Source organism: Lissotriton vulgaris, chromosome 1_1, assembly GCF_964263255.1.
Source record: "Lissotriton vulgaris chromosome 1_1, aLisVul1.2, whole genome shotgun sequence".
NCBI lineage: Eukaryota > Metazoa > Chordata > Amphibia > Caudata > Salamandridae > Lissotriton > Lissotriton vulgaris.
Window position 1 is genome coordinate 1,788,908,439 of NC_141685.1, and position 17,561 is coordinate 1,788,925,999.

A 17,561-nucleotide genomic window follows, 5' to 3' on the forward strand; every position below is an offset into this window, starting at 1 on the left:
GAGCTGTGTGGTGAGTGCCTCGGTGGAGCTGTGAGGTGGGTGCCTCGGTGGAGCTGTGTGGTGGGTGTATCGGTGGACCTGTGTGGTGGGTGTATCGGTGGACCTGTGTGGTGGGTGCCTCGGTGGAGCCGTGTGGTGGGTGCATCTGTGGAGCTGTATGGTGGGTGCCTCTGTGGAGCTGTGTGGTGGGTGCATCTGTTGAGCTGTGTGGTGGGTGTCTCAGTGGAGCTGTGTGGCCGGTGCATAGGTGGAGCTGTGTGGTGGGAGCATCGGTGGAGCTGTGTGGTAGGTGCCTCGGTGGAGCTGTGTGGTGGGTGCCTCGGTGGAGCTGTGTGGTGAGTGCCTCGGTGGAGCTGTGTGGTGGGTGCATCGGTGGAGCTGTGTGGTGGGTGCATCGGTGGAATTGTGTGGTGGGTGCATGGCTGGAGCTGTGTCGGTGGAGCTGTCTGGTGGGTGCATCGGTGGAGCTGTGTGGTAGGTATATCAGTGGAGCTGTGAGGTGGGTGCCTCGGTGGAGCTGTGTGGTGGGTGTATCGGTGGACCTGTGTGGTGGGTGTATCGGTGGACCTGTGTGGTGGGTGCCTCGGTGGAGCCGTGTGGTGGGTGCATCTGTGGAGCTGTATGGTGGGTGCCTCTGTGGAGCTGTGTGGTGGGTGCATCTGTTGAGCTGTGTGGTGGGTGTCTCAGTGGAGCTGTGTGGCCGGTGCATAGGTGGAGCTGTGTGGTGGGAGCATCGGTGGAGCTGTGTGGTAGGTGCCTCGGTGGAGCTGTGTGGTGGGTGCCTCGGTGGAACTGTGTGGGGGGTGCATCAATGGAGCGATATGGTGGGGGCATTTGTGGAGCTCTGTGGTGGCTGCATCGGTGGAGCTGTGTCGGTGGAGTTGTGTGGTGGTTGCATCAGTGGAGCTGTGTGGTGGGTGCATCGGTGCAGCTGGGTGGTGTGTGCCTCGGTGGGGCTGTGTGGTGGGTGCATCAGTGGAAGTGTGTGATGGGTGCATCGGTGGAGCTGTGTGGTGGGGGCATCTGTGGAGCTGTGTGGTGGGTGCATCTGTGGAGCTGTGTGGTGGGTGCATCGGTGGAGCTGTGTTGTGGGTGCATCAGTGGAGCTGTGTGGCGGGTGCATTGGTCGAGCTGTATGGTAGGTGCCTTGGTGGAGCTGTGTGGTGGGTGCATCGGTGGAGCTGTATGGTGGGTGCCTTGGTGGAGCTGTGTGGTGGGTGCATCGGTGGAGCTGTGTGGTGGGTGCCTCCGTGGAGCTGTGTGATGGGTGCATTGGTGGAGCTGTGTCGATGGAGCTGTGTGGTGGCTGCATCGCTGGAGCTGTGTGGTGGGTGCATTGGTGAAGCTGTGTGGTGGGTGCATTGGTGGAGCTGTGTGGTGGGTGCCTCGGTGGAGCTGTGTGGTAGGTGCCTCGGTGGAGCTGTGTGGTTGGTGCATCGGTGGAGATGTGTGGTGGGTGCATCGGTGGAGCTGTGTAGCTGTGAGGTGGGTGCATCGGTGGAGCTGTGTGGTGGGTGCATCGGTGGAGCTGTGTGGTGGGTACATCTTTGGAGCCTTGTGGTGGGTGCCTCTGTGGAGCTGTGTGGTGGGTGCATCTGTTGAGCTATGTGGTGGGTGCCTCGGTGGAGCTGTGTGGTGGGTGCATAGGTGGAGCTGTGTGGTGGGTGCATCGGTGGAGCTGTGTGGTAGGCGCCTTGGTGGAGCTGTGTGGTGGGTGCCTCGGTGGAGCTGTGTCTTGGGTAGGGTCATCTGTGGAGCTCTGTGGTGGGTGCATCGGTGGAGCTGTGTCGGTGGAGCTGTGTCGGTGGAGCTGTGTGGTGGTTGTATAAGTGGAGCTGTGTGGTGGGTGCATCTGTGGAGCTGAGTCGGTGGAGCTGTGTGGTGGTTGCGTCAGTGGAGCTGTGTGGTGGGTGCATCGGTGGAGCTGTGTCGGTGGAGCTGTGTGGTGGGTGCATCGATGGAGCTGGGTGGTGGGTGCATCAGTGGAGCTGTGTGGTGGGTGTATCGGTGGAGCTGGGTGGTGGGTGCATCTGTGGAGCTGTGAGGTGGTTGCATATGTGGAGCTGTGTGGTGGGTGCATCAGTGGAGCTATGTGGTGGGTGCATCTGTGGAGCTGTGTGGTGTGTGCAACTGTGGATCTGTGTGGTGGGTGCCTTGGTGGAGCTGTGTGGTGGGTGCATCGGTGGGGCTGTGTGGTGGGTGCATCGGTGGAACTGTGTGGTGGGTGCATCGGTAGAGCTGTGTGGTGGGTGCATCAGTGGAGCTGTGTAGGTGGAGCTGTGTGGTAGGTGCCTTGGTGGAGCTGTATGGTGGGTGTCTCAGTGGAGCTGTGTGGTGGGTGCATCGGTGGAGCTGTGTGGTGGGTGCCTCGGTGGAGCTGTGTGGGGGTGCATTGTTGGAGCTGTGTCGGTGAAGCTGTGTGGTGGCTGCATCGCTGGAGCTGTGTGGTGGGTGCATCTGTGGAGCTGTATGGTGGGTGCCTCAGTGGAGCTCTGTGGTGGGTGCATCGGTGAAGCTGTGTGGTGGGTGCATCGGTGGAGCTTAGTGGGTGCATTGGTGGAGCTGTGTGCCAGGTGCATTGGTGGGGCTTAGTTGGAGCATCAGTGGAGCTGTGTGGTGGGTGCATCGGTTGACCTGGTTGGTGGGTGCATCAGTGGAGCTGTGTGGTGGGTGCATCAGTGGAGCTGGGTGGTGGGTGCATCTGTGGAGCTGAGTGGTGAGTGCATCTGTGGAGCTGTGTGGTAGGTGCCTTGGTGGAGCTGTATGGTGGGTGTCTCAGTGGAGCTGTGTGGTGGGTGCATCGGTGGAGCTGTGTGGTGGGTGCCTCGGTGGAGCTGTGTGGGGGTGCATTGTTGGAGCTGTGTCGGTGAAGCTGTGTGGTGGCTGCATCGCTGGAGCTGTGTGGTGGGTGCATCTGTGGAGCTGTATGGTGGGTGCCTCAGTGGAGCTCTGTGGTGGGTGCATCGGTGAAGCTGTGTGGTGGGTGCATCGGTGGAGCTTAGTGGGTGCATTGGTGGAGCTGTGTGCCAGGTGCATTGGTGGGGCTTAGTTGGAGCATCAGTGGAGCTGTGTGGTGGGTGCATCGGTTGACCTGGTTGGTGGGTGCATCAGTGGAGCTGTGTGGTGGGTGCATCAGTGGAGCTGGGTGGTGGGTGCATCTGTGGAGCTGTGTGGTGAGTGCATCTGTGGAGCTGTGTGGTGGGTGCATCGGTGGAGCTGGGTGGTGGGTGCATCTGTGGAGCTGTGTGGTGGGTGCATCTGTGGAGCTGTGTGGTGGGTGCATCTGTGGAGCTGTGTGGTGGGTGCATCTGTGGAGCTGTGTGGTGGGTGCCTCGGTAGAGCTGTGTGCTGGGTGCATCGGTGGAGCTGTGTGGTGGGTGCATCGGTGGAGCTGTGTGGTGGGTGAATCGGTGGAGCTCTGTCGGTGGAGCTGTGTGGTGGGTGTATCGGTGGAGCTGTGTGGTGGGTGCATCGGTGGAGCTGTGTTGGTGGAGCTGTGTGCTGGCTGCGTCGCTGAAGCTGTGTGGTGGGTGCATCGGTGGAGCTGTGTGGTGGGTGCATCGGTGGAGCTTTGTGGTGGGTGCCTCGGTGGAGCTGGGTGGTGGGTGCATCGGTGGAGCTGTGTGGTGAGTGCATCGGTGGAGGTGTGTGGTGGGTGCTACTGTAGGGTTGTGTGGTGAGTGCATCTGTGGAGCAGTGTGGTGGGTGCTTCTGTGGAGCTGTGTGGTGGGTGCATCTGTTGAGCTGTGTGGTGGGTGCTTCAGTGGAGCTGTGTGGTGGGTGCATAGGTGGAGCTGTGTGGTTGGTGCATCGGTGGAGCTGTGTGGTAGGTGCCTCGGTGGAGCTGTGTGGTGGGAGCCTCGGTGGAGCTGTGTGGTGGGTGCATCAGTGGAGCTGTGTGGTGGGGCATCTGTGGAGCTGTGTGGTGGTTGCATCAGTGGAGCTGTGTGGTGGGTGCATCGGTGGAGCTGTGTTGGTGGAGCTGTGTGGTGGTTGCATCAGTGGAGCTGTGTGGTGGGTGCATCGGTGGAGCTGTGTCGGTGGAGCTGTGTGGTGGGTGCCTCGGTGGAGCTGCGTGGTGGGTGCCTCAGTGGAGCTGTGTGGTGGGTGCCTCGGTGGAGCTGTTTGGAGGGTGCCTCGGTAGATCTGAGTGGTTGGTGCATTGGTGGAGTTGTGTGGTGGGGGCATCTGTGGAGCTGTGTGGTGGGTGCATCTGTGGAGCTGTGTGGTGGGTGCATCGGTGGAGCTGTATGGTGGGTGCCTCGGTGCAGCTGTGTGGTTGGTGCCTCGGTGGAGCTGTGTGGTGGGTGCCTTGGTGGAGCTGTGTGGTGGGTGCCTCGGTGGAGATGTGTGGTGGGTGGCTCGGTGGAGCTGTGTGGTGGGTTCATCCATGGAGCTGTGTGGTGTGTGCATTGGTGGAGCTGTGTGGTGGGTGCATTGGTGGAGCTGTGTGGTAGGTGCCATGGTGGAGCTGTGTGGTGGGAGCCTCGGTGGAGCTGTGTGGTGGGTGCATCAGTGGAGCTGTGTGGTGGGGCATCTGTGGAGCTCTGTGGTCGATGCATCAGTGGAACTGTGTCAGTGGAGCTGTGTGGTGGTTGCATCAGTGGAGCTGTGTGGTGGGTGCATCGGTGGAGCTGTGTTGGTGGAGCTGTCTGGTGGTTGCATCAGTGGAGCTGTGTGGTGGGTGCATCGGTGGAGCTGTGTCGGTGGAGCTGTGTGGTGGGTGCCTCGGTGGAGCTGCGTGGTGGGTGCCTCAGTGGAGCTGTGTGGTGTGTGCCTCGGTGGAGCTGTTTGGAGGGTGCCTCGGTAGATCTGAGTGGTTGGTGCATCGGTGGAGTTGTGTGGTGGGGGCATCTGTGGAGCTGTGTGGTGGGTGCATCTGCGGAGCTGTGTGGTGGGTGCATCGGATTGAGCTGTATGGTGGGTGCCTTGGTGCAGCTGTGTGGTGGGTGCCTCGGTGGAGCTGTGTGGTGGGTGCCTTGGTGGAGCTGTGTGGTGGGTGCCTCGGTGGAGATGTTTGGTGGGTGGCTCAGTGGAGCTGTGTGGTGGGTTCATCTGTGGAGCTGTGTGGTGGGTGCATTGGTGGAGCTGTGTCGGTGGAGCTGTATGGTGTCTGCTTCAATGGAGCTGTGTGGTGGGTGCATCGGTGAAGCTGTGTTGTGGGTACATCGGTAGAGCTGTGTGGTGGGTGCCTTGGTGGAGCTGTGTGGTGGGTGCATCAGTGGAGCTGTGTGGTGGGTGCATCGGTGGAGCTGTGTGGTGCGTGCTTCGGTGGAGCTGTGTTGTGGGTGCATGTGTAGAGCTGTGTGATGGGTGCCTTGGTGGAGCTGTGTGGTGGGTGCATAGGTGGAGCTGTGTGGTGGGTGCATCGTCTGAGCTGTGTGGTAGGTGCCTCGGTGGAGCTGTGTGGTGGGTGCCTCGGTGGAGCTGTGCCTTGGGTGCATCAGTGGAGCTGTGTGGTGGGGTCATCTGTGGAACTCTGTGGTGGGTGCATCGGTGGAGCTGTGTTGGTGGAGCTGTGTGGTGGTTGCCTCAGTGGAGCTGTGTGGTGGGTGCATCGGTGGAGCTGTTTCGGTGGAGCTGTGTGGTGGTTGCATCAGTGGAGCTGTGTGGTGGGTGCATCGGTAGAGCTGTGTCGGTGGAGCTGTGTGGTGGGTGCATCGGTGGAGCTGGGTGGTGGGTGCATCAGTGGAGCTGTGTGGTGGGTGCATTGGTGGAGCTGGGTGGTGGGTGCATCTGTGGAGCTGTGTGGTTGGTGCATCAGTGGAGCTGGGTGGTGGGTATATCTGTGGAGCTGTGTGGTGGGTGCATCTGTGGAGGTGTGTGGTGGGTGCATCTGTGGAGCTGTGTGGTGGGTGCATCTGTGGAGCTGTGTGGTGGGTGCATCGGTGGAGCTGTATGGTGAACGCCTCGGTGGAGCTGTGTGGTGGGTGCCTCGTGGAGCTGTGTGGTGGGTGCCTTGGACGGAGCTGTGTGGTTGGTGCCTCGGTGGAGATGTGTGGTGGGTGGCTCGGTGGAGCTGTGTGGAGGGTGCATCGGTTGAGCTGTGTAGTGGGTGCATCGGTGGAGCTGTGTGGTGGGTGCTTCGGTGGAGCTGTGTTGTGGGTGCATCTGTGGAGCTGTGTGGTGGGTGCCTCTGTGGAGCTGTGTGATGGGTGCCTTGGTGTAGCTGTGTGGTGGGTGCATAGGTGGAACTGTGTGGTGGGTGCATTGTCGGAGCTGTGTGGTAGGTGCCTTGATGGAGCTGTGTGGTGGGTGCCTCAGTGGAGCTGTATCTTGGGTGCATCAGTGGAGCTGTGTGGTGGGGTCATCTGTGGAGCTCTGTGGTGGGTGCATCGGTGGAGCTGTGTGGTGGTTGCATCAGTGGAGATGTGAGGTGGGTGCATCGGTGGAGCTGTGTCGGTGGAGCTGTGTGGTGGTTGCATCAGTGGAGCTGTGTGGTGGGTGCATCGTTAGAGCTGTGTCGGTGGAGCTGTGTGGTGGGTGCATCGGTGGAGCTGGGTGGTGGGTGCTTCCGTGGAGCTGTGTGGTGGGTGCAATGGTGGAGCTGGGTGGTGGGTGCATCTGTGGAGCTGTGTAGTGGGTGCATCTGTGGAGCTGTGTGGTTGGTGCATCAGTGGAGCTGGGTGGTGGGTGTATCTGTGGAGCTGTGTGGTGGGTGCATCTGTGGAGGTGTGTGGTGTGTGCATCTGTGGAGCTGTGTGGTGGGTGCATCTGTGGAGCTGTGTGGTGAGTGCCTCAGTGGAGCTGTGTGGTGGGTGCATCGGTGGAGCTGTGTGGTGGGTGCATCGGTGGAACTGTGTGGTGGGTGCATGGCTGGAGCTCTGTCGGTGGAGCTGTCTGGTGGGTGCATCGGTGAAGCTGTGTGGTGGGTGCATGGGTTAAGCTGTGTCGGTGGAGCTGTGTGGTGGCTGCGTTGCTGGAGCTGTGTTGTGGATGCATCGGTGGAGCTGTGTGGTAGGTGCCTTGGTGGAGCTGTGTGGTGGGTCCATCGGTGGAGCTGTGTGGGTGGAGCTGTGTGGTGGGTGCATCTGTGGAGCTGTGTGGTGGGTGCATCTGTGGAGCTGTGTGGTGGGTGCCTCGGTGGAGCTGTGTGGTGGGTGCTTCGGTGGAGCTGGGTGGTGGGTACATCAGTGGAGCCGTGTGGTGGGTGCATCGGTGGAGCTGGGTGGTGGGTGCATCTGTGGAGCTGTGAGGTGGGTGCATCTGTGGAGCTGTGGTGTGGGTGCATCTGTGGAGCTGTGTGGTGGGTGCATCGGTGGAGCTGTGTGGTGGGTGCATCGGTGGAGCTGTATGGTGGGTGCCTCGGTGGAGCTGTGTGGTGGGTCCATCAGTGGAGCTGTGTGGGTGGAGCTGTGTGGTGGGTGCATCTGTGGAGCTGTGTGGTGGGTGCATCTGTGGAGCTGTGTGGTGGGTGCCTCGGTGGAGCTGTGTGGTGGGTGCCTCGGTGGAACTGTGTGGGGGGTGCATCGATGGAGCTATATGGTGGGGGCATCTGTGGAACTCTGTGGTGGCTGCATCGGTGGAGCTGTGTCGGGGGAGTTGTGTGGTGGTTGCATCAGTGGAGCTGTGTGGTTGGTGCATCGGTGGAGCTGTGTCGGTGGAGCTGTGTGGTGGGTGCATCGGTGCAGCTGGGTGGTGTGAGCCTTGGTGGGGCTGTGTGGTGGGTGCATCGGTGGAGCTGTGTGATGGGTGCATCGGTGGAGCTGTGTGGTGGGGGCATCTGTGGAGCTGTGTGGTGGGTGCATCGGTGGAGCTGTGTGATGGGTGCATCGGTGGAGCTGTGTGGTGGGGGCATCTGTGGAGCTGTGTGGTGGGTGCATCTGTGGAGCTGTGTGGTGGGTGCATCGGTGGAGCTGTGTTGTGGGTGCATCAGTGGAGCTGTGTGGTGGGTGCATCGGTAGAGCTGTATGGTGGGTGCCTTGGTGGAGCTGGGTGGTGGGTGCATCTGTGGAGCTGTGTAGTGGGTGCATATGTGGAGCTGTGTGGTTGGTGCATCAGTGGAGCTGGGTGGTGGGTGTATCTGTGGAGCTGTGTGGTGGGTGCATCTGTGGAGGTGTGTGGTGTGTGCATCTGTGGAGCTGTGTGGTGGGTGCATCTGTGGAGCTGTGTGGTGAGTGCCTCGGTGGAGCTGTGTGGTGGGCGCATCGGTGGAGCTGTGTGGTGGGTGCATCGGTGGAACTGTGTGGTGGGTGCATGGCTGGAGCTGTGTCGGTGGAGCTGTCTGGTGGGTGCATCGGTGAAGCTGTGTGGTGGGTGCATGGGTTAAGCTGTGTCGGTGGAGCTGTGTGGTGGCTGCGTTGCTGGAGCTGTGTTGTGGATGCATCGGTGGAGCTGTGAGGTGGGTGCCTCGGTGGAGCTGTGTGGTGGGTGCATCGGTGGAGCTGTGTGGTGGGTGTATCGGTGGACCTGTGTGGTGGGTGCTTCGGTGGAGCCGTGTGGTGGGTGCATCTGTGGAACTGTATGGTGGGTGCCTCTGTGGAGCTGTGTGGTGGGTGCATCTGTTGAGCTGTGTGGTGGGTGTCTCGGTGGAGCTGTGTGGCCGGTGCATAGGTGGAGCTGTGTGGTGGGAGCATCGGTGGAGCTGTGTGGTAGGTGCCTCGGTGGAGCTGTGTGGTGGGTGGCTCAGTGGAACTGTGTGGGGGGTGCATCGATGGAGCTATATGGTGGGGGCATCTGTGGAGCTCTGTTGTGGCTGCATCAGTGGAGCTGTGTCGGTGGAGTTGTGTGGTGGTTGCATCAGTGGAGCTGTGTGGTTGGTGCATCGGTGGAGCTGTGTCGGTGGAGCTGTGTGGTGGGTGCATCGGTGCAGCTGGGTGGTGTGTGCCTCTGTGGGGCTGTGTGGTGGGTGCATCGGTGGAGCTGTGTGATGGGTGCATTGGTGGAGCTGTGTGGTGGGGGCATCTGTGGAGCTGTGTGGTGGGTGCATCAGTGGAGCTGTGTGGTGGGCGCATCGGTCGAGCTGTATGGTGGGTGCCTTGGTGGAGCTGTGTGGTGGGTGCATCGGTGGAGCTGTGTGGTGGGTGCCTCCTTGGAGCTGTGTGATGGGTGCATTGGTGGAGCTGTGTCGATGGAGCTGTGTGGTGGCTGCATCGCTGGAGCTGTGTGGTGGGTGCATTGGTGAAGCTGTGTGGTGGGTGCATCGGTGGAGCTGTGTGGTGGGTGCCTCGGTGGAGCTGTGTGGTAGGTGCATCGGTGGAGCTGTGTGGTGGGTGCCTCGGTGGAGCTGTGTGGTGAGTGCATCGGTGGAGATGTGTGGTGGGTGCATCGGTGGAGCTGTGTAGCTGTGAGGTGGGTGCATCGGTGGAGCTGTATGGTGGGTGTATCGGTGGAGCTGTGTGGTGGGTACATCTTTGGAGCTGTGTGGTGGGTGCCTCTGTGGAGCTGTGTGGTGGGTGCATCTGTTGAACTATGTGGTGGGTGCCTCGGTGGAGCTGTGTGGTGGGTGCATAGGTGGAGCTGTGTGGTGGGTGCATCGGTGGAGCTGTGTGGTAGGTGCCTTGGTGGAGCTGTGTGGTGGGTCCATCGGTGGAGCTGTGTGGGTGGAGCTGTGTGGTGGGTGCATCTGTGGAGCTGTGTGGTGGGTGCGTCTGTGGAGCTGTGTGGTGGGTGCCTCGGTGGAGCTGTGTGGTGGGTGCTTCGGTGGAGCTGGGTGGTGGGTACATCAGTGGAGCCGTGTGGTGGGTGCATCGGTGGAGCTGGGTGGTGGGTGCATCTGTGGAGCTGTGAGGTGGGCACATCTGTGGAGCTGTGGTGTGGGTGCATCTGTGGAGCTGTGTGGTGGGTGCATCGGTGGAGCTGTGTGGTGGGTGCATCGGTGGAGCTTTATGGTGGGTGCCTCGGTGGAGCTGTGTGGTGGGTCCATCAGTGGAGCTGTGTGGGTGGAGCTGTGTGGTGGGTGCATCTGTGGAGCTGTGTGGTGGGTGCATCTGTGGAGCTGTGTGGTGGGTGCCTCGGTGGAGCTGTGTGGTGGGTGCCTCGGTGGAACTGTGTGGGGGATGCATCGATGGAGCTATATGGTGGGGGCATCTGTGGAGCTCTGTGGTGGCTGCATCGGTGGAGCTGTGTCGGTGGAGTTGTGTGGTGGTTGCATCAGTGGAGCTGTGTGGTTGGTGCATCGGTGGAGCTGTGTCGGTGGAGCTGTGTGGTGGGTGCATCGGTGCAGCTGGGTGGTGTGAGCCTCGGTGGGGCTGTGTGGTGGGTGCATCGGTGGAGCTGTGTGATGGGTGCATCGTTGGAGCTGTGTGGTGGGGGCATCTGTGGAGCTGTGTGGTGGGTGCATCGGTGGAGCTGTGTGATGGTGCATCGGTGGAGCTGTGTGGTGGGGGCATCTGTGGAGCTGTGTGGTGGGTGCATCTGTGGAGCTGTGTGGTGGGTGCATCGGTGGAGCTGTGTTGTGGGTGCATCAGTGGAGCTGTGTGGTGGGTGCATCGGTAGAGCTGTATGGTGGGTGCCTTGGTGGAGCTGTGTGGTGGGTGCATCGGTGGAGCTGAGTTTTGGGTGCCTCCGTGGAGCTGTGTGATGGGTGCATTGGTGGAGCTGTGTCGATGGAGCTGTGTGGTGGCTGCATCGCTGGAGCTGTGTGGTGGGTGCATTGGTGAAGCTGTGTGGTGGGTGCATCGGTGGAGCTGTGTGGTGGGTGCCTCGGTGGAGCTGTGTGGTTTGTGCATCGGTGGAGCTGTGTGGTGGGTGCCTCGGTGGAGCTGTGTGGTGGGTGCATCGGTGGAGATGTGAGGTGTGTGCATCGGTGGAGCTGTGTAGCTGTGAGGTGGGTGCATCGGTGGAGCTGTGTGGTGGGTGCATCGGTGGAGCTGTGTGGTGGGTACATCTTTGGAGCTGTGTGGTGGGTGCCTCTGTGGAGCTGGGTGGTGGGTGCATCTGTTGAGCTATGTGGTGGGTGCCTCGGTGGAGCTGTGTGGTGGGTGCATAGGTGGAGCTGTGTGGTGGGTGCATCGTTGGAGCTGTGTGGTAGGTGCCTTGGTGGAGCTGTGTGGTGGGTGCCTCGGTGGAGCTGTGTCTTGGGTGGGGTTATCTGTGGAGCTCTGTGGTGGGTGCATCGGTGGAGCTGTGTCCGTGGAGCTGTGTCGGTGGAGCTGTGTGGTGGTTATATAAGTGGAGCTGTGTGGTGGGTGCATCTGTGGAGCTGAGTCGGAGGAGCTGTGTGGTGGTTGCGTCAGTGGAGCTGTGTGGTGGGTGCATCGGTGGAGCTGTGTCGGTGGAGCTGTGTGGTGGGTGCATCGATGGAGCTGGGTGGTGGGTGCATCAGTGGAGCTGTGTGGTGGGTGCATCGGTGGATCTGGATGGTGGGTGCATCTGTGGAGCTGTGAGGTGGTTGCATATGTGGAGCTGTGTGGTGGGTGCATCAGTGGACATATGTGGTGGGTGCATCTGTGGAGCTGTGTGGTGGGTGCAACTGTGGATCTGTGTGGTGGGTGCCTTGGTGGAGCTGTGTGGTGGGTGCATCGGTGGGGCTGTGTGGTGAGTGCATCGGTGGAACTGTGTGGTGGGTGCATCAGTAGAGCTGTGTGGTGGGTGCATCAGTGGAGCTGTGTAGGTGGAGCTGTGTGGTGGGTGCCTTGGTGGAGCTGTATGGTGGGTGCCTCGGTGGAGCTGTGTGGTTGGTGCATCGGTGGAGCTGTGTGGTGGGTGCCTCGGTGGAGCTGTGTGGGGGGTGCATTGTTGGAGCTGTGTCGGTGAAGCTGTGTGGTGGCTGCATCGCTGGAGCTGTGTGGTGGGTGCATGGGTGAAGCTCAGTGGTGGGTGCATCGGTGGAGCTGTGTGGTGGGTGCCTCTGTGGAGCTGTGTGGTGGGTGCATCGGTGGAGCTGTGTGGTGGGTGCATCGGTGGAGCTGTGTGGTGGGTGATTCGGTGGAGCTGTGTGGTGGGTGCATCTGTGGAGCTGTGTGGTGGGTGCCTCCGTGGAGCAGTGTGGTGGGTGCATCTGTTGAGCTGTGTGGTGGGTGCCTCGGTGGAGCTGTGTGGTGGGTGCATAGGTTGAGCTGTGTGGTGGGTGCATGGGTAGAGCTGTGTGGTAGGTGCCTCGGTGGAGCTGTGTGGTGGGTGCCTCGGTGGAGCTGTGTCTTAGGTGCATCAGTGGAGCTGTGTGGTGGGGTCATTTGTAGAGCTCTGTGGTGGGTGCATCGGTGGAGCTGTGTGTGTGGAGAACTGTGTGGTGGTTGCATCAGTGGAGCTGTGTGGTGGGTGCATCGGTGGAGCTGTGTCGGTGGAGCTGTGTGGTTGTTGCATCAGTGGAGCTGTGTGGTGGGTGCATCGATGGAGCTGTGTCAGTGGAGCTGTGTGGTGGGTGCTTCGGTGGAGCTGGGTGGTGGGTACATCAGTGGAGCCGTGTGGTGGGTGCATCGGTGGAGCTGGGTGGTGGGTGCATCTGTGGAGCTGTGAGGTGGGTGCATCTGTGGAGCTGTGGTGTGGGTGCATCTGTGGAGCTGTGTGGTGGGTGCATCGGTGGAGCTGTGTGGTGGGTGCATCGGTGGAGCTGTATGGTGGGTGCCTCGGTGGAGCTGTGTGGTGGGTCCATCGGTGGAGCTGTGTGGGTGGAGCTGTGTGGTGGGTGCATCTGTGGAGCTGTGTGGTGGGTGCATCTGTGGAGCTGTGTGGTGGGTGCCTCGGTGGAGCTGTGTGGTGGGTGCTTCGGTGGAGCTGGGTGGTGGGTACATCAGTGGAGCCGTGTGGTGGGTGCATCGGTGGAGCTGGGTGGTGGGTGCATCTGTGGAGCTGTGAGGTGGGTGCATCTGTGGAGCTGTGGTGTGGGTGCATCTGTGGAGCTGTGTGGTGGGTGCATCGGTGGAACTGTGTGGTGGGTGCATCGGTGGAGCTGTATGGTGGGTGCCTCGGTGGAGCTGTGTGGTGGGTCCATCGGTGGAGCTGTGTGGGTGGAGCTGTGTGGTGGGTGCATCTGTGGAGCTGTCAGGTGGGTGCATCTGTGGAGCTGTGTGGTGGGTGCCTCGGTGGAGCTGTGTGGTGGGTGCATCGGTGGAACTGTGTGGTGGGTGCATCGGTGGAGCTGTGTTGTGGGTGCATCGGTGGAGCTGTGTAGGTGGAGCTTTGTGGTGGGTGGCACTTTTTATAAATCATTAGTAAAAGAGATCAATGAAATTCAACTAAAACCCATACATAGCAGAAGAGGAGAAAGCTCTAGTAACTGGATTCAGGATGAAAGTATATCTTTGAAGCAAATCGCCAGCATGTGAAAGGTGTAAAATAGCAATCAGCATAAAACGAGAATGCCAGCAAAAGACTTTATAAAATTCGGAGTGGCCCTGATAAAAAAATTAGAGCGTTTAATTATATCATGACCAACAACGGATATTGTTTCAAGAGCAGCGTGCGAGATGGTTAAGCTGCAATATAAACAAGCCCTCGGCATTGCTGTGGTGGAAAGGGGGGGCGGGGAGAGGCAAGAAGGGAAGAATAGGGGCCGGGAGCAGCAGCCTTTGATTTGCTGGCCAGCCGGCCGTGCAGTGAATAATTAGGGGAGGAGAAATGCCGGCTGGGGGAAGCTTGAGATGCCCGAGGAGGCTGGTGGCTTTGATGTGCATGCGCTCTCAGGCACTGCAACAAATCGCCGAGTTGGTTAAACTCTGATTAAGCTGCAATATAGCTCGCCAGCTATGCGCAAGCGCATCAGCAGGCAAGCCCTAAAAAGCAAGGAAGAAATAACCGCACAAAGGTATATGTTATTGTGGAAACAAAGTGAAGGCGGAGATCAAGTTATTCAACAAGGAAATATCCAAAAGACAAACTGGTCAAGATCTTTTTCAATAACAGAGGAAGAAGACCTCATAAAGATGCTAGAATTTACAACTCAAAAGGAGGGGGAATCAGGGACAACTAACCCCTGGAAAACATAGAGACACAAACCAGCAGGAAAAAAAGGAAATGGGAGCTGAAAGGGGAACAGTATTAACCCCCATCAAATACATCTCTAGCCCCATTCTTTGGAAAGACGTAAACACGGGGCAAAGTGGTTTGCCACAAGGAGACAAAAAAACACAGTCACCAATCACCATTTCATCGGTAGGCGGGTTTGATTCCATATCAGGGATCTCAATACAACCAACAAACAAAGAAACAACCACTTGGAGTGATTCGTTACTAAAAAGTCTACAGCAAGCAATCACGGTATTACATTTTCAATCGGACAAATTGGATGTCCAGGTTGATTTAATGAACCTGATCGCAACTCACATTGCAGGAATCAATAACAAGCTGGATAAAATCGCAGATCAAATAACTAATGGAACAAACAAAAACAGACAAAACTAAAACAAAGTTTTGGACCAAAGCTGCGGGTGCAGCAAAATAATAGATAAACTGGCATGTCTACCAGAAATTTTGACGGAGATCCTACGTGCAGCACAAGCAAGAAAACAAACAGTAGAAACATTGCGTTTAGAAAATAAATTTAAAATTATAATGATCGAAAAACAAAGAAGTATGAGGCAAAGTATGGAATCTGCAGAATACTCCATGGAAGGTGAGGCAAATATAACAAATGAGAAGGGCAATAGGCACGGCGAAAACATTACATCTGTCGCTCCAGGTGTACTGGAAAATCAAACCAAAAGACAACGCAAACGAGCACGGAAAGCCAGGAAGAACGCCAACTCAAAAACTAAGCAGGGAAAAAAACTAAATTATGCAATTTTTGCACAAAACGCTAACAATAGTGCACAAGAGCAAGCAGTCGATGGACTAACAGCACAGCAAAACACCGAAGAAACAAATACACCAGTCAATTTGAGGGATGGCAAAACATTCATGCAAAGCAACCAGTGTGTACCAGAACCTGCTGACAGAAATGTAATAAAAGGGTAGAAAGCAATCGAAAAACCTAAATTAAAAACTAACATAGAGGTGGAGATGGAAAACGTGATAAGAAGGGATAAAAACAAACACAACTACAGGAAATAGAAGACACGTCTCAGAAAGCGGCACCTGAAGCAAAAAAGCGATGATGGCTCAAAAACCAAGCACCAGGAGGCAATGACCAAATGGATAACCAATTAAGATAAAACAAATTGGTCAAAAAGGGAAAAAGTCCTGGACTGTACATAGAAAGATCCTCAAGTACAGACTTCCATCTATCAATTACCCTGGACAAAAAAGGCAGGACGTGCAAAATATTATCGGAGAAAAAACCAATGGAAAAGACTAGGACAGTAAAAACGCTCAGCATAAAGGAGGACAATAGAAGTCAAAATGAAGAAGCAGATACAACGCCGAAATCTAGCTCAAAAGGACTGCCCACCATTGAGAGCACGATCTACGCTAAGGCGGGGGAAAGGACAAGGGAAAAAAGGGGAACAAAATGAAAATCAGGTACCTCAACCAAACCCAGCAGAAAGAGGCCTTAAACTCATCTTCAAGCCTGAATATCAAACAAAGGGAAAAAACGACATACTAAATAGGGGTAATATAATGAGATTATTCAGAGAAATTCCAAAATTGAGGGAAATTCCATCGTCCGATCTCTTGGCACTAGAATTTGTCCGAATAAACATAGAGATGGATTCGGAAGTAAGTAGAACAACATGGGCATCTATTTAGACAACGGAACTGATCTTCTCCACCAGGGAAACCTTTGCAACCTGGGGCATAATAATATCATATCCACCGTTAATCAAATACCCATACCCGCTAATAAATGACGAGGCATCCGGGTTTCCGAAATTAAACGGAAATTCTCCCACGGTACTGAAAGGAGCCAGAAGTGCGTCACCAAATCAGGTGACATGCAGGGGAGCCGGCGTGCAAAATATTACGGATAGGCAAACAGCCACCCAGTCGGAGGGAAATCAAGACTGGTCCTGGTTAGCCCTCACCTTGAATTCACATCGATCCTGAAGATAACAGCACAGTAAGGGGGGGACAAAACAATAAGGCTGTAATTCAAAATGAGAAAAAGACCATGATCTGCTCCTGGAACGTTCACGGTTTTAACGAAATGCAACAAGACCAAGAAACACTCACGTATTTAAGTAACTTTAAAGTAATATTGCTACAAGAAACTTGGAACACTTCTCAAAAGCATTTGGAAGGCTACGAAGAATTCCACAAAATGGCGGAAAAAACCTCCGAGTATGGGCATCCAAGAAGGGATTTGTCCATATATACTGCAATAGAAAATGACTGGAAAATGGATTAAATGGATTCCGGAGAAAGCTGGATCCAAATAATAAAAGTGGAAGAAAATCTCCCCGCACAAGGAGAAGGCGGGGGAGATAAGCTAATAATTCTCAACATATATATTTATCCGGCAAAGAACAAAAAAGAGGAGAAACTGTCATCCTTAATAGACTTCAATATCACGATATGATTATATCAGGGGATTTCAACTATAATCTGACAGGAGGAAAGACAAATAAGAATAAGAATAAAAATCTAAATACACGAAACGAGCTGAAAAAACTAGGACTAGTCATCCTAAATGGAAAAATGAAGGGAGATCAACCGGCCGGTATTACCTTTTCCTGAGGAAAAAAACAATCAATTATTGATTATACGATAATTAGTAAAGAGTTAACGCCCCGGGTAGACAATTTTTCATCTCAACACGACCTGAGAGTGATCATTTCCCTCAGGAGACAGTATTATACTTAAAGATCAAGCAAAAGGAGTGTGTAGCATCATTAGCTGCATGGCCTGAAATATATAATTTACGGAAGCTTAAATGGAGAGGAAACATCATGGAAGACATAATGAACATGGTGAATGAACACATAGAGAATGCTGAGGAGTCAGCAGGACAATTATTAAGTAACTGGGAAAATCTATGTGAAGCACTCCTGGACAAATTTCCGGCAAAACCAATAAGCAAAGGTAATCACGGAGCTATTAACACCTTGACTGCTAAGGCAATTCCTGCTGTGTGCTGAGGAATGCAGGAGCCCATTGTTCATGACGAGCTCAGCTCGTCACAAGCACACGACACCCGTGGGTGATGACGAGCTGAGCTCGTCATCAGCATCGAAAGGGTTAAAGAGCCATGGTACACAACACATCTGAGAAACAAAAAAAGAAATAATGCCAAAGAGGTAAGACAAAAAGCGCAAGCAATTAAAATGGGGAAAAAAATAGACAGCAGAATGATTAAAAAAAATGAGAAAAGACTATAAGGTGGAATGTAGAGTGGAATAAAGGAAATATAGAGTAAAGTTATGGGAAGATCTGCTGTGGGCAAGCAAATTACCAAACAGTAAAGAATTTTGGGGCATAATCAATAAATTAATGAAAGGATACGGAAAGCAAAACAACATCGGAATAAGTGAAAACACTTGGTTAGAATACATTGATAAATTGTACAACCCCAAACTAGGAATAGAAAAGGCGGATGCAGCAAGGTCACTAAATGTAAAGGAAAAAGAAACTCTCCCCGAGGCAACCAGTACTACTATTGAAAGTGAAAAAATCCAGTTTAGCTGGGAAGCAGATGATCAAACTCTGACAACCGTTAAACGCATAAAACACTGATAAAAAATCTGAAAGCAGAAGGAGCAGCAGGCCCAAACGGGCTACCTAACGCCCTGTTCAAACGAGACCTG